General features: G+C 50.4%; 1 long non-coding RNA gene across 2 annotated transcripts in view; it reads left to right on the forward strand.

Annotated features, from left to right (window-relative positions):
• LOC122199479 overlaps positions 1-13746 on the forward strand; it is a 203624-nt gene that overhangs the window by 81894 nt on the left and 107984 nt on the right. The window contains exon 1 of one of the 2 annotated variants that reach the window (XR_006193531.1): positions 2021-2111. The exons of the other annotated variant lie outside the window; for it this stretch is intronic. This is a non-coding gene — a long non-coding RNA (uncharacterized LOC122199479). Of the gene's footprint in view, positions 1-2020; positions 2112-13746 lie in introns of those variants that run through there. 2 annotated transcript variants of the gene reach the window in all.

Raw genomic sequence — 13746 nt, forward strand, 5'->3', positions numbered from 1 at the left:
AAGCGGAAGTTTATTTCTCTTTGATGCGAGAATCCAGAGAAAAGTGTCTACCTTTATAACGACCATCACCACTATACTAGTGTTAGTATATTACCACATCACGCTGCTCCCACTACTGCTATTACCCAAAATTCATTGAGTAGTGCTGTGTCCCAGCTAATGTGCTCTGTGCTTGAAATGTGAAAATTCCTTCTAATCCTGACCTTATCCTTTGGAGGATTACCATACCCGTTTCACAGATGGGAAAAAGTCACCCTCCCGGGGTCCCTCAGCTAGTATGCGACAGAGCTAGGGTAGGACTTCACATGCTCTGCCTCACAGTCTTTTTGGGGGAGCATGGTCACCAAGACCGGAAGGGCCAGAGATAGGATCTGGGCCGGAGTCGCCTGGCCAAAAGTTCCCGCCCTTGGTAGAGGTGAGATCGGGAGTCTCCACGGCTGGAAGAAAGCAAGGCAGATAGATAGATGCCTGGGGTGCTGGGGAAGGACTTGAGGCTCGCTTTGGGGACTGGTTTCGAGGAGCTGGGGAGGAAGGGCGTGTTAGGGTTCCCGATGACAAGAAACAAGGAAGCACTCTTGCTGCAGTAAGGAAATGAGTTCACTGACAGGAGGCAGCTTGTGGACCTGCCAAGAGGCTGGAGGCCAGGCTTAGGAATGGGCAGGCAGGGGGGACGCCGGGGGGTGGCCAGGACCCCACCAGGTGCCTCAGGGGCAGTCTGCTGGGGCTCCCGCAGTGGCCCTGACCCCGTCGGCTTGCACGGCTGTCTCCCGTGGGCAGCCTGGCTGCAGCCCTTGTCACAGCTGCCACGGCCACCGCTGGACACTGAACGTGGCCTCTGCTGCTTCTGCCATGCCAGCGGAATGCTCCTCCTGGTTCCTCATTCCTGTGCGCTTTAGTCAAGCACAACTCTGGGGATGAAAGGAACGACTTCCTCTTTGTCTCTGATGAGTTTTTCTGCTTCTCTCGAATGAAAACACAGAGAGGTCCCCTGACTTGTGCATGCACTGTTAGGCATATGTTAGGTCACTGGAAATCACAAAGCCCAGTCTCCACCCTGGAACTGGGATGCCGGGTCCTGTGTGCTAACTCCAGCTCTGCATGCGGTTTAAAGGGGGAATCTCCGGGGCGCCTGGGTGGCTCAGTCGGTTGAGCGTCCGACTTCGGCTCAGGTCGTGATCTCACAGTTCGTGAGTTCGAGCCCCCCGTCGGGCTCTGGGCTGACGGCTCGGAGCCTGGAGCCTGCTTCGGATTCTGTGTCTCCCTCTCCCTCTGCCCCTCCCCCGCTCATGCTCTGTCTCTCTCTGTTTCAAAAATAAAGGTTAAAAAAAAAAAAATTAAAAAAAAAAAAAAAGGTGGGGGAATCTCCACTTCTCCTTCCGGGGCCAGCCTCAGGGCCAGCCTTGTCTCCGGGCGTGCGTAGGATCAGACTCTCCTCCCTCTGTTCTCCCTTCACCCTCGGTTGACAGACTGCCGGCTCCAGGCCAGGGCAGAGAGAAGGAGAAGGGGAAAGTAGGAAAGAGAAGATGTCACTGAATTGGCATGTCGTGGCAGCCGGCTTTGGGCTGCTCCGTGGGGCCGACACTTAAAGCTGCCTCTGCAGCCGGGCCCCTGCACACTTTCTCCTAGACCCCCGTGTTGCTCCTGCAGTTCCTGACCCTGGCTGCTTGCACTTGACCCTGAAGTCACTGCTGGCCTGGTGCCCCACAGGAAGCCTGAAGCTTTCTTTCTGCTGAGGTCCGTCGTATCCTCGGTCAGCTCCTCCTGCATAGCTCTCCCTTCCACGTCTGGAAAACACCATTTTTGTATCCGCAAACCCTAGGAATAGGGGAACAGAAACTCTTCTTTGTGTCCAAGTATCCCGTATGGCTGGTATTTCTATAGAAGTCCCAGGTCCCTAGGGTTCATGCCCCCTTAACCACTGCTGGGGAGGGAGAGTTAGTTTTTGCTCCGTGCAACAGCACCTCTGTCTGTCTGTCTCTCTACTGACAACCATGCTCCCTTGCCTTTAATTTTCTCAGGCCAGTATCAGGCACCGGCCCAATGAACCTCCAGTCTCCGGTGGACATCCTTCAGGCTCTCCAGCACTCTCCACCACTTTCTCTAAGCTTGAGGTAGTGGCCCCCTCAGCCCCCACTGCTGCCCCCGGTAGCCCTCTTCAAATCCAGGACTGTCTTGAATTTATCAGACACTGACCATGAACTTCTGCATCCTGGCCTTCACGACACTATGCAAAATACACAATATCTTTTTGTCTGTCTTCGGGTCTTGGCTGAAATGGACTCTTCGTCCTGATTCACAGGCTGGGCTGGTCCCTTCTGCGTGGTGGGGCCTGTCTCCCACCAGAACCCCTACAGTGGAGAAATCCGCAGGCTTCCCTGAGTCTCCCCCTGAGGGCTGAGAGCAGCCAGATCACAAGGAGATAACCCCCTCCTCCCCACCAGTCCTGAAGATTAGGCTACAATTGTTCCTCTTAACAAATGGTTGGGGCGCGGGAGGGGAGACTTCTCCGGGAGCTTTGTTAAAGCAAACCGCGTTCGTCCCTTCATTCCCTGCTCTGCGATACGGTGGCAGACATGAAGGGTTAATAACTTTTGCGCCAAGGAAACATAACACACTCTTAGTGCCTGCCCCCAAGGCCAGCTGCACTTTTCAATCTTAGAGAGGGCCAGGGGGCAGCAAAGGGAATGAAAGAGTGATGGTAGAATGGAAAAAAAAACAACAAAAAAACAAGAAGAAGATGGTTTCAGAGAAGACCTTTTGCATGAGCCCCCGTTAAATCTGCCCTGGTACATCCTGGGCATTTCCCCTTCCCCTGCCCTTTGGAACAATAATGAGTATTTTGCAGTTTAGGGGCAGCCTGTAGATGACTGTATTTCTCACATGCGCAGTATGACTGCCAGAGGCCTGAACCCCATCACCCCAGCCCCAAACCAGGGACGAATCTGGCAGGTGCACAGAGTTATTCAGGAGCATTTACCATCTCCCTCTAGGAGGCAGCCCGTTTCCTTTAACCTTGAGGCTGCCAAGGAGAAAGGCTATGAAAACAGTGGTTCCCGTGTCTTTGGATTTCACAGACCAATAACATTTTTTAAGGCTGGGAAGAAACTTCTTTTGTCAAGGAAGGGCATCGAAGAAAAAAGAAACCTAAAAGAACATTTCCTAGCACCATCATTTCATAAAACAAAGGACATCGTAGTGTGTGCACATACACACAAACGCACACGCACACACACACACCAAGTAGGAAGGAACCTAATCTCAGAATACACAACCCTTTATGATAAATGAATTTAGACTTTTGTCTGAAAACGGTCCTTACTTTTCTTATTTCTCACTTACAGTGAAGTTAAAACTTCACTGTAGTCTGTTCCTTGGATTAAAGCTGAGAAAGCATGAGCTGGAGGCACTGAATTGGTCACAAGGTTAAGTGCAGTCGTGTATACAAACAGTGGCATATCACTGCATTTACTGATGTCAGTGTTTAACATACGGGTGTGGATTGCCTAGTTCTCCCTGGGCGCTGGGTTTGTGTGGAGATACACATGGCTCCCTGACTTCAAGGGAGTGTGTACCTGGGTCTGGGATATGGAACTGTCACCTCCTCAGAGAGGTCCTCCTAGACTACCCCATCCATACTGGCAGCTGAGACCCTCCCCCCTCACCATCCCCAGTAATTCTCTAATGTCACCTTTTTTTTTCCTTCAGAGCCCTTGCCTTCATGGAAATTGCCTAGTTTGTGTCTTTGTGGCCCATCTTCCTTTGTGGCCCATCTCTGCTCTCTAGAATGTAAGCCCTGGGGGTGCAGAAACCATTCCCTCCTGATTCACCACTGATGCTCCCACATGGAGGAACCGGGGTTCCCCAGGGCGGTTGGGGTAGGGAGGGATCCCAAGGCTGGAGCAAGGGGTGGAATGAATGGCCTCACTATCCTGGGCCTCCTCACCCTGCACATAACCTCCCACCTGCTATGAATGGCTGACCTGGCTTCTGAGTCATTGGAGCTCCAGTCACGAAAATAACTTGGAGTGGAACAATAGTGTTTCTTTAAAGGAAGGGGAAAAAAAAAATCTGCCGTCTACCATTTAGTTCCTTTGCTCAGAATGTAGAGGTTGCTGGAAGATCATGGACAATATTTAAAATAGAAAACTGAAAAGGTTCCCCACTGCCCTCCCTCCAGTGGAAGTCAGCGAGCCCAGAAAAGCACACTGGGGGCAGCAGGACAATCTTCCTCACTGGCTCACGTCGGAAGTGGTCAGAGAGGTCTCAGGCATTAGCATCCCCGTCGCCCTGGCAAGGAGGCAGGTGTGGGGACTGCCTCTGTGTGGGGCTGGGCACAGTGTGGTTGTTTCTCAGGGGATCGTTGTAGTTACAGAGAAGCGACTGCAAGCTCCTTCCGCTGGGTGTAGCTACAGGAAGACAGGCTAAGGTGAAGCTCAAAGCCACGCCCTGGGCGTCAGGACCCAGAGAGTGAGCTCTGCGTTTGTGGGAGAAGCCGGTTAGGTGGTAATAATGTGAGTTAATATTTGCTTAGAATTTGCCATGTGCTATGTGCGTGCACCAGAAATGCTCATAACAATCGTATAAAATAGATGTGATCATTATCTGCTCTTCATGCGTGAGGACACTGAAGCTCGGAGGGGTTAGTTATTTCCCCTGCGGTCACACTGCTGATGTATGACTTTGCAGGGACTCGGATCCCAGGCTGCCTGCCACCCCCCGCCCCCTCCCGCTCCCACTGAGTGTATGCACACCTCTGAGCTCACCTCCAGCACGCCCTGGTTTGGTGATAAGCCCCAGAGCTCAAATTCTAGAGGTTGGAACAACAAGAATAATAATAGTAATAAATGACTACAGAGTACCTAGTAAGTGTCAGACACTGTGAAGGTGCCTTTTTTTTTAAGTTTATTTATTTTGAAAGAGAGAGAGAGAGAGAGAGTGCAAATGAGTGGAGGAGGGGCAGAGAGAGAGAGAGAGAGAGAGAGAGAGAGAGAGAGAGAGAAATCCCAAGCAGGCTCTGTGCTGCTAGCGTGGAGCCCAACATGGGGAGCCTTGAACCCACGAACTGTGAGATCATGACCTGAGCTGAAATCAGGGGTGAGACACCTAACCGACTGAGCCACCAGGCGCCCCTGTGCAGGTGCTTAGTGAATATTAACTCATTTAATCGTCACGACAGCCCTGAGAGGTACATCTTCCCATCCCCATTAATGCAGGTGAGAAACAGACCCCAGTAGTTTGAATGAATCTTCCAACTCACACAGCCACAAAGCAGTAGATTCAGAATTTGAACTCAGGTTTGTCTGACATCAGTGCTCCCTCAGAACCATCATCCTGGGGGAAATAATTCATTCAAATATTTATGGAGCACCGACTATATGCCAGGCACTGTCCCAGAGGACAGGGATTAGGCACTAAACAGGAGAGACAAAAATCTTTTCCTTTGTGGGGCTCGCATCCTGGTGGAGAAAACAGATGATAAATGCAGAAAGCAATAACCCTGTGTAATTTCAGCGAATTATAAGTTATTTAAAAAATTAAACAGAGTGGGGCACCTGGGTGGCTCAGTCAGGCGTCCAACATTGGCTCAGGTCATGATCTCACGGCTCGTGGGTTCGAGCCCCGCATCGGGCTCTGTGCTCACAGCTCAGAGCCTGGAGCCTGCTTCGGATTCTGTGTCTCCCTCTCTCTCTGCCCCTCCCCCACTGATGCTCTGCCTCTCTTTCTCCCCAAAATAAATAAATGTTAAAAATTTTTCTTAAAAAATTAAACAGAGTCATGAAGCAAGAGTGAGGGTTGTAGGGAGCTGGGGGGTCCGGCAGCCTGTCTTAACCACCGGCCCCCTCCAGTGGCACACGGAGTGGACACTGTAGGTGGGCGGAACAGCAGGGGACCAGTGCAGAGGCCATTGCTATAATCCCGGAAAGGGATGGGGGTGGCCTGGAGCAGGGTGGTGGTGGTGGATTGGTGGGAGGCGGGTAGATTCAGGGTTTATTTTGAAGGGAATCAGCAAGATTTGTTGATAGATTGGATGTAGATTAAGAAAGAAAGTGAGGGGTCAAGGGTGACCCCCAGATTTTAGGCTAAACAACTAACAGGGCAGAATTGCCAGTTGCCTAGCCGGGGAAGGACCGGAAGGTCGGGAATTCAATTTCATTATTTGTGTTGGAGGTGTTTATCCCCCATCCAAGGGGAGATGTTGAAAAGCCATTGTGATTTATGAGTCTGGAATTCAGAGGGTATTCTGCAGTAAGCCTGTACCATATTTCATCAAATATGAGATGCCACTGACCGGGACCCCCATTATTTTATGTACTAGTATGAAAACGCGCTGCCAGTTAAACTAGGGCACGTCCCAACTTCGAAGATATTAAAATGTGTCTTAGAATCAACAGGGTATCGTCAGCGTGGGAGTTTCCAGAATAGAGATGTTACTCAAGGTGGTGGGAGGGGAAGAAATCACCAAGAGCGTGACGGAGCCTAGAGAGAGACAAGAAATGGAAGTCTGAAGACTCTGTCCACCGGACGGCAGAGTTTTCAGCAGGCACCCCCGTGGCCCCGTTCCAGCCAAATGCGAAGTCAGGCGGGTCACACTCTTCTTCACAGGCAGGTGCCGTCAGGCCCCTCCCCATGAGGCTCCAGCCTGAGGGTTCAGAGCTCCGAGTCCGGGCTGGCTGCACAGCACACGGCATCACCTGGCTCCGGTACGTGGCGTCGTCCAGAAAGCCTCACCTGGCTTCAGTCCTGGCCTTGGTTTCCTCACCAGAGACACACGCATACCGTGTCCGCTCTACCCTCCCCAAACCCAGGAAACAAGCCGGTCTCTCTTCTGGGCCTCGGATTCTGCCCCTACAAAATGAAGATGTTGGCCAGAGTAATCTCTCAGCCCCCTTCTAATTCGGGCGTTGCGGCAATAACGTGAGCAGCAGGGCTTTGAGCGTCTACAAGGTGATTTACAGAGCTGTTCATCATCACAAACAACCATTCAGCCATCCTGGGAGAAGGTCGGACCGCCGAGAGCCCAAAACCCCATTGCACCCTGTTGGTCAGTGACCTCCCGCTGGGTGTCAAACCTCGGGAGCTCTCTCTGCTTTTCAGACCGTTTCGGGGCTACGAGGGTTCTCTGATAAAGCTTACATCTAAGCGGCCTGCAAGTGTTGTCAGCTCTGACAGTCGCTCAGAAGCGGAAGCCACAAAGCAAGCTTTGAATGGCATCCACTTCGATCCCCAAGTTCCACAAACGCTGCTAAAGGCAAACCCGAGTGTGGCCAAGAACAAAGTCGCCGGGCCTCCAAACCGTACTTCTCTGCCCAAGATCGTACCGCACGCAGTTCGCCACTGGAGACCCACGTGAGCCCACGGTGCCCGTGCCTCACCCCAGTAGCCCTCGCACGCTCTGCACCCGGTGGAGTTCGCGCCTGCCCTACCCCCTCCCGCTTTCAGCTCCCCCCATTCACTGCAGCCCCCGTGCCCCTGGCTCCAGGCTGGAAGTCCCCACGGTGCTGCTGAGTACCGGGTTCCCGGTGCGTGAGGGGGACGGCCACCTGTCTTGTGGATGTCGATGCAATCTTCGTGGCCGCTGCTCCCAAGCTGTTCTACAAAACTGGAGCGTGCTGGCTCGGAGCAACTTTGTGTCCAGTTTTGATCCCTTCGAGAGTTTGCCACAGCCTCTATCACACTTCCGTGTTTCTTGAACAAAAAACAATGTGATACGAAGTTTTACTTAAAAAAAATTTTTTTTAATGTTTCTTTATTTTTGAGAGAGAGAGCACAAGGGGAAGAAGGGTGGAGAGAGAGAGAGAGAGAGAGAGAGAGAGAGAGAGAGAGAGAGAGAGAAGGAGAGAGAATCGGAAGCAGGCTCCAGGCTCTGAGCTGTCAGCACAGAGCCGGAATGCGGGGCTTGAACCCATGAACTGGGAGATCATGACCTGAGCTGAAGTTGGATGCTTAACTGACTGAGCCACCCAGGCGCCCCAAAAAGTTTTACTTTTTCACATGGTAAACAAAAAAAGACCGTTCAAGTAAGTATATTATTAGTCTCATTTCACACATGAGGTAGCTGAGATCGAGAAGTGGGGCAGGCCACTCAGAGCAGTGGAGCCAGGCTGCAAAGCTGAATATTTAAATTTTTTTTAACGTTTTATTTATTTTTGAGACAGGGAGAGACAGAGCATGAACAGGGGAGGGTCAGAGAGAGGGAGACACAGAATCCGAAACAGGCTCCAGGCTCTGAGCTGTCAGCACAGAGCCCGACGCGGGGCTCGAACTCACGGACTGCTAGATCATGACCTGAGCCGAAGTCGGCCGCTTAACCGACTGAGCCACCCAGGTGCCCCAAAGCTGTGTATTTAAAGCCAAGGTCTCCGGCTTCTAACCAAGCTGCCTGTCCCCCTGCTGGGACTAATGTGTAATTCTCGAACTAAACTTAGTAGCATGGTGGCTAGCGCCCAAGGGTGTCCCCTTCCTATAATATGATAAATGAATTTCAGGATCTCCCATGCTCTTATGGAAATGGAGTGGCTCCTGGAAAAGTGAATAGAAAGAGGGGTTGGGGCGCCTGGGTGGCTTGGTCGGTTAAGTGTCCGACTTCAGCTCAGGTCATGATCTCACAGTCCGTGGGTTCAAGCCCCGCGTCAGGCTCTGTGCTGACAGCTCAGAGCCTGGAGCCTGTTTCAGATTCTGTGTCTCCCTCTCACTGTGACCCTCCCCCGTTCATGCTCTATCTCTCTCTGTCTCAAAAATAAAAATAAAACATTAAAAAATTAAAAAAAAAAAAAGAGGGGCAACTGACATTGGATGTAGAGGTAACTTATACCCAATCCTGTGGACTCAGAGTCCAGTGCTCTCTTAGACCACATTTTTACATGTCAAGGGCCATTGTCTACACAGAGTGGTGCTGAATGGGGTTCCCTTGGTCAGAGCAGCTGGCCAAGTTTGCCTGATCTCCTCTGTTGTCATGAGAGGGTTTCTTGGGCAAGAGGTGGGAGGGAAAACCTGGATTTGGGTGAGTTTGTGTGACGGGGCAGAGCTGACTGTTGGCCTAGGCCCAGAGCTGCCCGGGGTCAATTGCTGTCAGCACCTGCATCACCGTTGTAGTGTAAATCTTGGCACTGGGGGGATGTCCTGTGCATTATAGGATATTTAGCAGCATCCCTGCATTCTACCCACTAGATGCCAGTAGCGGCCCCCCAACCCCAGTTGAGACAACAAAAAATATCTCCAGGCATTGCCACGTGTTCCTCGAGGAGCAAAATTGCACCAGCCCCTTCCCCCGTTTGAGAACCATCAGTATGAGCAATTTCCTTACCCTCCAAAGAAGGGCATCAGCTAACCGCTTCTTTGCATGTCCCGGGGACTTCCTGGGGATTCTCCACGTGACATCTGACTGCAGGGCAGAGTGAAATCTGGACTCCAGTAAACCAGGTTCTCCCTGTCCTTTCACTAATTGTCCTGCTAGAGCCACCTCAGAGCGAAACCTTCTCTGGACAGGTGCTTTCTCCCACTCCCTTCTATGTCCACTGGGCACCTTCTTCTTCTCCTCAGACACACCAAATGTGTTCCCACCTCGTTCTGCCTGTCTGTGCATCTCCTTCTCATCATGCAGGTCTCCATTCACACTGCATCATCTTATGGGCCCTCCTGATTATCACTCCAGTTATGACTTGCTGTATCTCTCTGCCTGAGTTCCTTCAGAGCATTTTTCCACACACTGGTATCATCTTGTTCGTTAATTTGCTTATTGGTTTCTTGCGTTCCTCCCCCACGGGACTGTAAGCTTCCCAAGGACAGAGACCTGGTCCAGTCCGTTCCTGGCTGTATCCACAACGCCAGCTGCAGGGCATCGGCTCATTGTTGCTTGAATGATTTTGGCGAGCACTTATTAGGCACCTACTCTGTGCCAGGCACTGTGCTAGTCGCTGAGAATGTCAAGGTGAATAGCACAGTCCCTGCCTCCTGGGAACTCAGTGCCTTGTGGAGGGACAGCAATGAAGGAAGTGAGGATAGAGAAGTATAGGAGCAGATAAACCTGCCTGGGAGGTGAGGAAAGATCTCTGGGGAGGTCGTTCGAGGGGAAAGGGGAACACACAGCAGCCACACAGTCATGGACATACAGGGGATCATGGATGACGCTAGGGGACAGAGAAGGAGTGTAGCCCAAAGCTGGGTGCTGCAAGAGGGCTAGTGTAATGTCTGATGCAGCAGGAGGTGAGGGTGTGGAGTACATGAGGCCTGGGATCCCATATGAGGAAGCTGTGACCTTATCCCGTAGCAAACGGGAGCCACAGAGGCAGCATAGGCTCACGGTTAAGAACTTTGGTGTTGACGTTCGTTTCAGATCTTGGTTCAAATCCTTACTCCGACACTACCACATTGCGTGACTGTCCCAGAAACGTCATGTCTTTTAACCTCAACTTTCTCGTTTTTGAAATGGGGTTCACGTTTATCTTGTTGGGTTGTTGTGAGTGTAAGATGAGTGCTTAGCACAGTGCCTGGCACACAGTAAGTACTCGGGAACTCATTGCTGTTCCTCCTGGCGTGGTTAACAGGGAGGCATTGGGGCTTTTCCAAACAGACGAGGGATGTGACCGTAGCATCTCAGCAAGGTCGCTCAGGCAGCGGTGGGAAAGCAGGTGAGACGGGAGCCAGTTAGGAGGTTGCTGGAATGAAAAGGGAGGCGGGGGAGGGGGGGAGGGGCATGTGTCCTGGGACCCGTAGCCTCTAGTGCTGCAAACTGCAGTGGCAGGAGGTGTGGCCATACTCCACCCCTCAAAGGAAGGGCATGGGGTGTAGAGGAGGAGACCCCAAGCCTGACAGGTAATAGACACCTAGTGAGGACAGGTGGGGACTACGGCTCAGCCTGACCTGGGCTCCCTCAGCGGCTCACAGCCTCTGCACCCCTGGAAGATACAGCCAGCCCTGCATTTCAGACAGCTCTCATCGTGAGAAGGGGCGGCTTGCCGTTTGCATGGGTGATATACTTTTAATTAAAATGGTAATCATTTGAGCATTCCTTAAAGTTTTACTTTGGGAATTTGCCTTCTTGCCAGCTCTGCCCTAATTTGCATTCCCTTTATCTCTTATTAATAAATTGTATCTCAGCAGTTTCCTCCACCTCCTTTGATCACAGAGTTGCAGCATTTCTGAGCCAAACTCCATTCCGTGTTGACATTCAGGGTGCCGTAGACCCAAACTTGGGGCTTGAGAATTAGGGTCCTCGACTCCCAACAACATAGGGACCCATCTTCTTGCTGCCCAGCTGAGCCGCAGGCAAACATACAACAGGTGCGCCTCTGAGGTCAATAGTGCAGGACCCCATGGGGGCAGACCTTTTTGAGGAAGGACCTAGATTAGGCAGATATGCCCGAGGCAGTGGCCACAGATATATTAGGAATCCAGGACCAGAACTAGGAAAACAGAAGCAGGAGCTAGTGGGGTAGCTCATGCTTCAACCCCAGGCTCAGAAAGGTTAAGTAACCTGATTCGGGTCACAAATTCAGGTAGTCAAAGGTTAGGGAATCAACAGAGACTCACATTTACTGGGTATGTACCATGTACCAAGTCCCACGTTAGGTGCCCTATGCTCATGGTCCCTGGTACTAGTCCAAGCCAGCTACGCAGGTGTAGACAATTTTGTCTCCAGTCTCCAAAAAAGAAAACCAAGTCTTAACCAATATCCCTAAAGTTACCCAGCTAGCAAGAGGTCCACTGGCGTTAAAGTCAAGGTCTGTCCATCAAAGACCTCTCTCAGCTGACTGCACCATGCTGCCTGTGTTAGAGCCAAGATCTCCTGGGTTGAACCCCCTGACCTGTCTTTTAAGGTCCCATCTGGAGGGTATTGTTAGACCCTTGCTACTCAAGCTGTGGTCCAGGGACCAGTACTATCAGCTCACTTGGGTTCATGTTACAGATGCCGAATCTCTGTCCCCAAACAACACGTGTGAAGAATCTGCATTTTGACAAGACCTTCAGGTTGTTCCAATACTCACCAAAGTTCGGGAAACAGATTAGAGATTTGATATTTGTTCCGTACCTACTACATATCTGCACCAGCCTGCCAAGGTCAATGCTATTACAACTGAACAAACATGGAAAAGGGTTTGTGACTTCTCCCGGGTCTTATATGCAGTTAGTGGCAGAATCCAGATGTGGGCCCTAGGCGTGGCCCTGACCTGGATTCTAGAAGCTGAGGTCTGAGATTATCCTGTTATTTTCAGGTTGGTGTCCTTGGACTTCAGGAAGATGGTAATGGCTACTGGGAGCCATTTTTAGCATTCCTCAAAGCCCAACTGTTATCTCCTACTTCATTCTAGTCAGATCGTAGGGACATGAGCTCAGGCACAAATGCCTTTGCTTTTGGCAAGAATTATAATGGGCCATCCTGGAAACTGGTTATTTCCTGGGGAGAAGGAGTTTGGATTGGCAATCATACATGTCCTTGATTAATGAAAAATGGAGACATAAATTAATTACCTTTCAAAAATTTGACGTGTATAGGAGACAATGGCTTTCAAATTGCAAAGTTCATAGTGGGGAGGAGATTATAAAAGGAGTCCCTAGGGGTTTAGTAACAACTTTTCATTTGTGTTGAAGAAGAAAGCCCGTGGACCAACGTCACTAACCATCAGGGAAATGCAAATCAAAACCACAAGGAGCTGTCACTTCACACCCATTGGAATGGATATTATCAGAAAGACAAGAGATAACAAGCACTGGAGAGGCTGTGGAGGAAAGGGAACCCTCACACACCCGTTGGTGGGAATGTAAATTGGTGCGGCTACTGTGGAAAATAGTAAGGAAGTTCCTCAAAAAATTAAAAACAGAACTACTGTATGATTGAGTGACTCCACTCCTGGGCATTTATCCAAAGGGAATGAAGACACTAACTTGAAAAGAGATGTGCACCCCCATGTTCATTGCAGCATTATTTACAATAGCCAAGACATGGAAACAACCTAAGTGTTTATTGGTGGAAGAATGGGTAAAGAAAATGTGGTCTATGCACGTGCATGCACTTGTGCATGTGCGTGCACGTGCGCGCGCGCGCGCACACACACACACACACACACACACATGTACACACACACTGGAATATTATTCAGCCATAAAAAAAGAAAGAAACCCTGCCATTTGTAATACCACGGATGGACCTTGGGGGTATTATGCTAGGTAAAATAAGTCAGACAAAGACAAATACTGTATGACCTCATTTATAAATTTAATCTGAAAAATCCAAACCCAAAGAGAACAGACTAGTGGTTACCAGAAGTGGGGGGGCTGGAGGCTGGGGATTAAGGGGAACATGTGAAGGTGATCAAAGGGTACAGACTTCCAGTTCAAAGTTGAATAAGTCCTGGGGATGTAACGGACAGTGTGGTGACTATCGTTAACAATGCCGTATCGTATATTAGACAGTTGCTAAGAGAATAGATTTTAAAAGTCCTCGCCACACGCACACGCAGAGTGTAACTACGTGAGATGATGGATGATGGATGTGCTAACTAGACTTATTGTGGTTATCATTTTGCAAAACATACAGATATCGGATCATTACAGTGTACTCCTTAAACTTATGCAGTGTTACATGTCAGTTTTAGCGCATTAGGGCTGGAAAAATAAAATTAAAATTTCCAAGTTAAAAGAAGAGAAGACCCGTAGAACTGCAGGGAGCGCTGACATGGGTGTTATCACACGGGGTCTCTTTTTCTCACTAAGCCTATGATAATTGCAACGGTAACAGCAACATATAAT

This window comes from Panthera leo, chromosome D1 (genome assembly GCF_018350215.1).
Source record: "Panthera leo isolate Ple1 chromosome D1, P.leo_Ple1_pat1.1, whole genome shotgun sequence".
Lineage (NCBI taxonomy): Eukaryota > Metazoa > Chordata > Mammalia > Carnivora > Felidae > Panthera > Panthera leo.